This window comes from Aotus nancymaae, unplaced genomic scaffold, assembly GCF_030222135.1.
Source record: "Aotus nancymaae isolate 86718 unplaced genomic scaffold, 86718_ANA_hifiasm-v0.15.2.pri h1tg000022l_1, whole genome shotgun sequence".
In the NCBI taxonomy this organism is placed as follows: Eukaryota; Metazoa; Chordata; class Mammalia; order Primates; family Aotidae; genus Aotus; species Aotus nancymaae.
Window position 1 is genome coordinate 8,777,467 of NW_026988435.1, and position 10,212 is coordinate 8,787,678.

At 38.2% G+C, this 10,212-nt stretch overlaps 1 pseudogene; it reads right to left on the reverse strand.

Moving 5' to 3' along the window:
• Positions 1-5,419: 5,419 nt before the first annotated feature.
• On the reverse strand, positions 5,420-8,746 carry LOC105718822 (procathepsin L-like; annotated as a pseudogene).
• Between the last annotated feature and the right edge of the window lie 1,466 nt (positions 8,747-10,212).

Consider the following 10,212-nt stretch of genomic DNA (forward strand, 5'->3'; position numbering starts at 1 on the left):
CAGTAGATTTGTGTATAGTACACTGCACAATTCCAAGGGCACAACTTACAAAGATTCCATTGGAACAGGTATTCACTGTCCTCCCAGAGTTGTGCAATAGACATGGTGCATAACTGTACATAGTGGTCCTGAAGCTCTCATCTCAAACTTCCTCTCTCAGCTTCTGTGTGATCCCCTCTCCTGCATTGCCATGCATCTTCCCTTCATCTTCAAGCATGTCTGCCTCACCTCCCATCCAAATATGGACATGCTACCTCCCTTTAGACTTCTAAACCATTGGCTGCCATCTAAAAATTTTTTCTCTGAACTTGATTTTATCCAAATAATATATATATATATAACATACTCTCTGTCTCTTACACACACACAAACACACATAAAACTTGAAATTTCATATCAATAGCATAGCCACTATTCCTAAAGGGTTGTTCATTGTTTTTGTTTGCTTTTCAAATGAAGTGAGTCCAAATTTTCAGCCTCATAGACGAAAAAAAAAAAAAAGCCAATATGCAAGCAGAAACAATTATAATGACAAACATTTTCTATAATATAAATGATTCATTCTAGGCATTGTTCACAGAAAGGTACCCTGGCAAACTACAAACTAATGAATTTTGAGGGTTCAGGTTTTGTGTTGTGAGTTCATCATGACTCCAAAAGGTGCTACTAATATTTAGTTTTTCATAATTCTAACATTAAGCTGGGTGTCAGACTTGGAAGCAAAGAGACTGAGTTTCTGGTTGAATCCCAGAAGTCCTGGCTGTTCTCAGTTTAACTTCCAAGAAACTCAGACAAGCAGAGCAAGACAAGGGCATGTACATAGGAGCAGTTTCAATTGTCTGAGTGGGCATGCTGATAAGCTTAGAATTCTGAATAAATAAATATTATTAGGTAACCTTTGTTGGCTCTCTTCCTTGGAGTTGGACAGGACAAAGAAAAATCAAGGGCATAATCACAGCTAAGTAGGAATGGCAAAGTTGTGAATGCATGGCTTGCACCTGCAACCTGTCTGTGACTATGCTCAAATTTTGAAGAGTGCTGCCTAGTAGTCTCTGATTCTAGGCTCCCGATTCAATATGGAGCCCAGAATATAAATCACTAATTGAAGTTGTGTTATAGACTAGACTAAAGTAACCCATTTGCCAATGTATATAACATATAAAATTATATATATTATGTATATCTTCATGTATATTCATGTGCTGAATGTTTACAGAAGAAGGACGATTGAGAAGATAGACTAGCATCGTCATATTTTGACGATCTCAACTCTGGAATAACAACAAACCAACTCCTTGGTAATTGTTGGTTGCAAATGGGCCACCTTTGAAACCAGTCACTCCAACTATGAAGAGCTCTGCTTCCCCCTGCTGGAAGCATCCAATAGCTGCACTTAATCCAGCAATCTTTTTAATAACATCACCATTGTTAGAAACTGCTTGCTCACATTTATTAAGTGCTTACTCAATAAATGGGTTTGGTATAAGAAAATGATAACAAAAATTTCTCTTTCCTCTCATCCATGACTAAATCTTTCTTATGAGTCCAGGAGATGTGACTATAATTCTGTCTAGGCTTCTCCTTGACCACACCAAATGTGCTAATAATATACAGGAGCCTAAGAAATAACATGGGCTGATGCTCTAAAACTTGAAATGTGCTTTGTTGGCTTCTGGACAGTCATCCCGCATCTTCCACCTTCTTGCAGAACCTGCAGTCACATGCAGAATCTCCAGGTTTTCAAAAAGAAGAAATCCTTATTTTCTTTTTCTAAATGTCCTACTGTTTTCCTTCTCTCTATATAATTCCTTTTGTATTTCTCTTCTGTCAGACAGAGAAATCTTCGCTGTCTGGTGGAGGCCGTTCTTCTTGAACCAATTACATGTTTGTTTGCCATAATATGTCCTATAAGAATAAAAATACCTAACTCCTTCCTTATATCTATGTGCATATATTTTACATATATGTTAATTATTCCACATAGCAGAAGTCAATGAGAGACAATTTTACAAAACAATTTTATACAAAACCACTTAAATAAATTTATCAAATTTCACATATCTATGGTATACCTTAATACTTTATCAACAGTTTTAGACAAATGTCATGATTTGAAACTGAAGTTAATAAACATAGTGACTGTGAATAGCTACTGAAGTTTCTGAATAAATAACATATCATAATTACGGCTGGTTGTCATTTGGATGTTTTCCAATTGTCATCAGGAAATGAGGTGTATCCTCAGGAAGATAATTAAAAGAAAATTGTTATATAATTTTCTAGAACAGTAATAAACACTCACGGATAATGAATATTAAAGACAAATTGGTGCTTTGCAATTAAGTTTGTTTTCCAAATCAAGTTTCTGTATTACAGAAGGAGGTCCGCTTCGGAGAGTGAAATTTCTCAGATGAAACAGATCTCAGGCGATTAATGGCAGACAGGAAAAACAAAAAGACCATTCTTCGTTTTGAGATTTCCAAAGAGTAATATCACATAGGGACAATTTTATTTAAAATATATCGGTTTTGAATTTTTCAGGCCTCAGATGAAGATTGGTATTCTTTATAAATCTCTGCTCCAACTTACAGAGAAGTTGTGAAGATAATGCTTTGTTTCATTTGACTATTCCTTGGTCAGAACAAGCTAACTTACTATGTTTTATAAGTAATAGTGTCTATTGGTGACCTTGAACTTGATTTCACAATTTTCACACATCACATGTTCATAGTACAGATACCAGGATTAAATATAGGTGAGGATCTAATACTGGGAGATCAGAATTCAAAGTCAAAATTTATCTAAAATTAGTTTTACAGTCTCATACAGGAGACTTCTGTTCTCTCTGTGAGATTTTTTGTTCTGTTATTATATATAACACTATGATAATCACAGTCAAAGCCTGATTAAATCAGCAAAGATCCTTTGCATTTTATTTTGGCCTCATATGGCAGTTAAAATTGGTCTACGGATGGTGATACAAACAATACTTAGAGAGTCTAAGACTCACTATGTTCTCTGAAGGCAGTTCTTTTTTAAAATTTATATATTCAGTTAACATTTTATTATAGTTTTAGTTAGTTTGCTTTTTGGTCAGTATACTCAAGGACTATGATTTCCATATCAGAATTTTATTTTCATTTTTGCAAGTCTTTCTGACTTTGCATAAATTGAATTAATGGTAGTAGTAAATAGCTTAAAAACAGCTAATAGAAAGTGAAGGGCTAAGATATGCACTACACGTAATTTAAGAAAAATTCATTAGGCATCCCTATTATTTGAAAAATTACATAACTCTCTATTTGGGTTTTTAATGTAAAATTAGAAATGCTAAAGAAGTTTATATATTTACCAAGTTAAATTTAATTTTTATTTTTTAAAACTCATTTTTATGTGAATATTCTGATGTAAATGACCACATCTCTTTATGAAAAGGAATGGCAGATCTAACGTACTATATACATTGTTAATGCTTGGAGAGCACTTGTGACTATAATTAGGTATGAATATTAAAGAAAAATACTAAGCAGAAGATTAAAATTAAAAAATACTATCTTTCTTTCTTAAGGTATTTTAATATTCTGTTGTTAATTATGGCTATATCTACATGTGTCAACTTTTTTGCTAAAGAGTAACACATTATGGCTAAACAAAAATGGTTCAGCCTTATCTGTGAAAATAAGTATTAGTTGAATCATTTTGGATAATATAATCATTTCTTGAAATTATTAGTTATATTTGCAACTTCTATTGCTCTACCCCTCACAATTAAATGGGAGCTTCAACACGGTGACTACAGTCAATAACTTTTTCTTGAAAATTGCTAAGAGAGGATATTTTAGGTGTTTTCATCATGAAAAATTTTAAGTAGGTGAAGTAATTCACATATTAATTAGCTCGATGGAGGCATTCCACACTGTATACATATTTGAAAACTTGTTATACATGACAAATACCTACCTTTTATGTAAACTAGAATAAATAAATAAATATTTTATTTTCTTAAATACCCAGAAAATTTGACTCCTAGTAAAATGTTACCATTTCTTATCTGCACCTCTTGGGTCCATCCAGTACCCAAATTATTTATCATGTATATGTATAGTGAGATACAACCAAGAGTGTACATTGTATGTACAGTTTATAATAGCCAAATTTAAGAAATGAATAAATTATGATATATATATATGAAATAGAATAAATGAAGCATTTGAAATGTATGATTTGAATGTATCAACTAGGAGGCATAATACTGAAAGAAAAAGTGATATGCACAGTAAGATGCTAGGTATATGAATTTTTTGATACAAACATATGCTAATAATAATGCAGGCTATTATACACAAGATACAAGATTTTACAAGATAGTGGGTCTTTCCATAAAGAGATTGACAATAATGAGTGGGTTAAGTGTGGCTTTTAACTGTATTAGTAAAATTTTACTTCTCTTAATTTCACCCCAGAAACTGAAATAAATAAAAATATGACAAAACAGTAATATACATTACATTTTAAGGATAAGAAGGTCATCTTATCTAAACTCGTTGTATGTTTGCAATATTTCACACTTTTCAAAACAGCCTTATATGAATGAATTGAGATGATTGAAAAGTTGACAGCTGGGCACAGTGGCTCACATCTATAATCGCAGTACTTTGGGAAGTGGATGCTGGTGGACAGCTTGAGCTCAGGAGTTTTGGACCAGCCTAGGCAACATGGTGAAACTAGGTCTCTAAAAAACATACCAAAAAAAAAAAAAAAAAAAAGCCAGGCATGGTGGCATGTGCCTGTGGTTCCAGCTACTTGGGAGGCTGAGGTGGGAGGATTGTTTTGAGCCCAGGAGGTCTAGGCTGCAGTAAGCCATGATCATGCCACTATGTTCTAGTCTGGGCGACAGAGCGAGACCCTGAAAAAAACAGAGAGAGTGAGTGAGAGAGAGAGAGAGAGAGAGAGAAAGAAAGAAAGAAGAGAAAGAAAGAAGTTACTGAGTGTCCTGTGACTTAAAATGTTGAATACACTAAAGCAATGTTTCCCCTAGTGTGCTCCTGCAAACATCAGTTTTATGTGATTTAAAGAGTATTATCTGAAAAAGGTTTGCATGGCCAAATAAATGAGAAAAACTTTGGATAAACAGATATAGTACACTGTATTGTTAAGGAGATCTCAGTTTTTGATGTGTTACATATGGTGAACTTCCAAGAAAAAAAGCAAAACATAGAGAATGTGCAAAATTAATTGATTATAAGGATTTGTTTAATGTTTGTGATCTCTTTGGAAGTTTTCCCACAGAACATATGTTGAGGCTTACAAAACATGAGGATTGCTTATCAGGGAATGAATGGAGAGAATTTCAACAATGAATGTGTAAGAATTAAAGAAAGAGGAGAGAAACATGAATGATGGCTTTTCAGTCAACAGGGACAGGTTTATTTTAAATAAACCTGAGAGGGGTAACATTTACCACTGTGAAATATCACAGAAGTCAAATCACACTTAGATCTTCAATGACTGAAGTGTGCATACCACATAGCAGGGGCTGGTAGACAGAAGATAAATTCCTCCTCTGGATGTGCCATCCACAGTCAAGTCCCCTCATCAGCATGCATCAGCTCACACAGTGGCGTAGCTGATGGCTGTGTCAATTCCACAGTTGTTCCTCGGTCTTTGGCCGTCTTTATGTAGCCATCCATGCCCCAGTGTTTACCCCAGCTGAAAGGAGAGCAGGTTTTCCATTTCAGAGGAAGAATAAAACACATTGGGTTATTAACTTAAACACTGTGCCAGAGCCACAGCCTTAACATAAAGAATCAGGAGATGTTGATGTTCCTGTTCGTCCCTTATAAATTCTTGAGTCTAAACCTGCATATCACTTCCATCCCAGAGCCAAAGTGTGACCTTTCACAGAAGTGTAAAATCAGAATCGGAAAAAGGATAGGATGTCTTTCCAGCTAGATATGCTTCAGAATTAAGAAAATGTTCAAAATTTAGACATGCAGTAGGACAAATACCATATTAATATCCCCAGCATGCTCATGATAGTATCTAGATGTTATAATCAATCATTAATATTCTATGTTCTACCTAAGGGGGATAAAGACTTCTGGGATTTCAAAATGTGCTTCAGGGCTTGTGGTATCTAAATACCAATGGCAAAAAAGGATTCCTTTTTGAATTTCAACTACAAGTATTTTTCTGGCAATTTATACCTGTTCCTCACCAGCCAATATTCGTTGTTATCTGACTCTGCCCCCGATAGCTGTAGCCAGCCACCAGCATAGCATGATCCATGGTCCCTCAAAATAAATGCATGAGAGAGAAAAATGAAGGCTTGGTGAGAAACTCCTGAGGACACCTGACAGTAACCCACACTGTCACCCACAGGAATGGAGGCATCTCAAAAATCAGTGGAATGACATACAATCCAGATCAGGCTTAACAAGATCTATTATTATCAAGGCTAGAGATTTAGGCCCTCATCCTCAACTAGCAGAAATAGAAATTAGCATAATCTTTCATAAAATACTTTCCTACAGGCATAAAAGACCACTATTTTTGTAATTCTACTCTAGAATATCAGTCTTAAAAGCACAGAACACCAAAATCCTTGAATAAAAGGGCTCTTTTCAGATTTAATCACAGAAGTAAGAATCTTTGGAAGAATTCTATGAATACAACAATTAGATAATATTTGAGTAAATTAAACTATACTTAAATAATATGGCTATTTATAAAGTTATGAAGTACTTATTTTCATGGAGATATGCTCAGTGTAATATCAAGTGGAAGCATCGGGTATGAATACTGCGTGTATAGAGCCCATCATGCTGGTATGTCATGGTGGCTTACTCTTTTTCTGCAATAATTTCTATGAAGAAAGATGCTTACCTTTCCTATAGAACTGGAGGGAGACGTGGCTTGCATCAGCAGCAACAGAGATGGGCCCCACAGTTGCCACTGCCTTCGTCAGGTTCTCCTCCCATGAAGGGATGTCCACAAAGCCAGCGTCATCAGCAACAGAATACTTCGGATTGTACCTACAGGTTTTAACCTGTTGAAGGTAAACAGGAAAGAGACATGATTACTGCCATCCTTCTCCTGGGGAACATGAGTCAGAACCACAACACTCAGCAGTTTGCAGCACAGAATTTCTGAGTCAACACTGTTAGAAATCATCCAAGGAAGTGAAATGTTACTATTAATAGTTAATTTGAAAATGAAAATTAGCTCCGTTCGCTTCAATGACACCCCTAGGTTTACTTTTCATAAGACATTTTTCACAATGGAGAAATGTGTTTTGTATATGTAGAATGGTTTGCCTATTCTCCATGTTACACAGAAGCAAGAACAGCTATGTGTTAACCATGTAATCACAGAACTGTGCAAAGGCTATAACTTATAATGAAAATACTGACAGTTTGCAGATATAGATTCCCCCATCTAAAGTGTGAATTCTGAAAAGCATCTGTTACCTCTGAAAGTGTCCCAGTAAAACAAAGCAGAAATGGTAGCAAGAAAAGGAGCTCTCATATGGATAGGATGCCTCAGAGTCCAGGCCTCCGTTCTGCTGAACATACTGGAAGGAATTATCCATTAAGCTACCTTTGCATCCCTGATTGCCTTGAGACCCAGAGCAGTCTACCAGATTCTGCTCACTCAGTGAGATAAGTTTGCCAGTTTTCTGGAACATCTGCCCTTCCAGAGCACCAGTTGTACTAAAAGCCAAACAAGAACCACACTAACCCTGAAAAGAGAATTAAAAAGCTCACAGGCAGGCAAGCACACACACACACACACACACACACACACACACACACACACAGAGCAAGACTTTTAGCAACAGCTTATATATCTGAATACCCCTTAAAAATGTAAACTGCATGTTGCTGACACTCTACCACAGCACAAATGTCAATCACTTCTTGACTTTCCTGGGGTGAGGTGATGAGCGGTCTGAATCTGACACTGTCTCACCTGATTCTTCACAGGAGTCACATAGCCTTTCTCTCCAGTCCACAGATGTGGGGACCTCAAGAAGCAGAGGTTCCTGGAACACTTTCGCCTTCCTGTGCTTCTGATATTGAAAACCATTCATCACCTGCCTGAATTCTTTATTGGTTTTCAAGGAAAAGTAAATAAAATGTTAAAAAGCAAGAGATTAATTTGGTAAAGAACTGAGGAGGGAAAGCACAGAGTTCAGCCATCCACAGCTATGTCTGCAAAGGCATTCATGGCCATCGTGAAGCTGTTTCCCTTGCCTGTATTCCTGGTTGTGCTGCTCCATCATCTTCATGTTCTTCTCCCACACTGTTGTCCTCCATTTTTCTTCATTCTAGAGGCAAACATGTAACTGATGCTCTTTATTTCTATCGAAAAGCCAAACTGTGCACACCAAGTGAATCTTCAGACAGAGATGGAAGAGAAACCATGGCAAGGGAAGGCTTGACACCTCTGGAAGCTATTCTCCAAGCTGAGACACAACAGGGGTGTATGCCCATATCATGCTCATAATTGTTGCCATTAGGTTATTGGTAAGAGCTGGACTCTAGAAGCTACTCTCTGGCCATATGATCCCAATAGCAAGGCCCATTGCTCTGGGGTTCCCCTGGACAGTTTCAGGTGCCACCAATGCCATACAATCTCTTGTGCTTTGCCTTCTGTTCTATTGTGCAGCTAAAATGTGATCACATGTTAGAGCAGCTGAGGCAATTCCAAGGCAAAAGGCAGCCAGGAGGAGTGAAGGATTCATGTTTCAAAATCTAGGAAGGGTAAAGAAATGAGGATCTACTCCAGCCTGGGTAACAAGAGTGAAACTCCGTATCAAAAAAAAGAAAAGAAAAGAAATGAGGATCTGATTAGACCAATCCTAAAAAGCCATCTTACTGCCCTCTGAGGAACTAGGGCCACCAGAGCAGAATAAAAATCTTTAAATGATTCTCCCAAGCATTTACCCAAGGACTGTGGAAGCAGCCAAGGATCTGGTTGGAGAAAAACAGGGCAAGTGCAGGGATTGGATGGACCCACCAAATAAAAAGCAACCTGTCCAGAGTGGTAGGAGTTGAAACAGTTCATGCGATGATAATTTAGGTTATAAAAAGGATAGGAAGGTACCTTATGGGCGAGAAGCTTAAGGCAACAACTAGGAAACTAGGAAACAGTTGGCCCAGGTGTAGTACCAATTGTGCTGAGGTCATCCAGGCAAAACCTCACTGGTGAAGACATCTAATCTAAAGAAAGAACAAAAGGATCCCCAATAATCGGGAAGTCACTTCACACCTTGTTCTTGGTTAATACACAGCAGAAAGTGAGCTATGTTTTCCAAACTCCCCTTGTAATGAAACAGTTCTTGAATGTCTTCCCAGGAAAAACTGGGAAGGAGAGCACCTATCTACCATTACTCCAGTCCTACAGGTGGGCTAGTCCTCCCAACACTCCAACCCTCCCACCCCCTACAGAGCATAAACCTGATCAGTTGGCTGAACCACTGGAAGCCAGGGTCCCCAGTGTCCATGCCCACACAGGGGTAGGTGGCTTCCCCAGCTCTGGGCTGGGGTCCCAGGCCAGGTCCCCTGCCTCTTGCTCATGCCCTCTGCTCATGTTCACTGTGGCCCCAGGACCCAGGTGGTGTTGCAGGGAGCAAGGGGCACCTCTGCCTGATTTGCTGGGGTTGAACCTCCCTATGCCACCCCACCAGTGACATCTGCTCTGAGGTCCATCTTACACTAGCAACATCTGCTCCAAGCTGCATCTTGCTTGGAACTCCTTGTTGCTCAGAGATCTATCTGATCTGAGTCCATCTGGTTTCAGACTCCAATTACTCCAAGCTCCATCTTGCTCTGAGCACCATCTGCTTGAAGCTCCATCTGCTCTGAGCTATCTTGCTTAGAGCTCCCATCACTCTGAGCTCCATTTTGCTCTGAGCACCATCTGCTCAGAGTTTCATCTACTTGGAGTTGCATTTGTTTCAAGCTCCATCTTTCTCAGAGCTCCAATCACTCCAAACTCCATCTTGCTCTGAGCACCCTCTGCTCAGAGCTCCATCTTCTCCTAGGTCCACCTTGCTGAGAATTCCAGTCACTTCCAGCTCCATTTTGCTCTAAGCACCATCTGCTCAAAGCTCCACCTTACTACTGTGAGCTCCATCTTGCTCTGAGCACCATCTGCCCTGAGCTCCACCTTACACCAAGCAACATCTGCTCCAAGTTCCATTTTGCT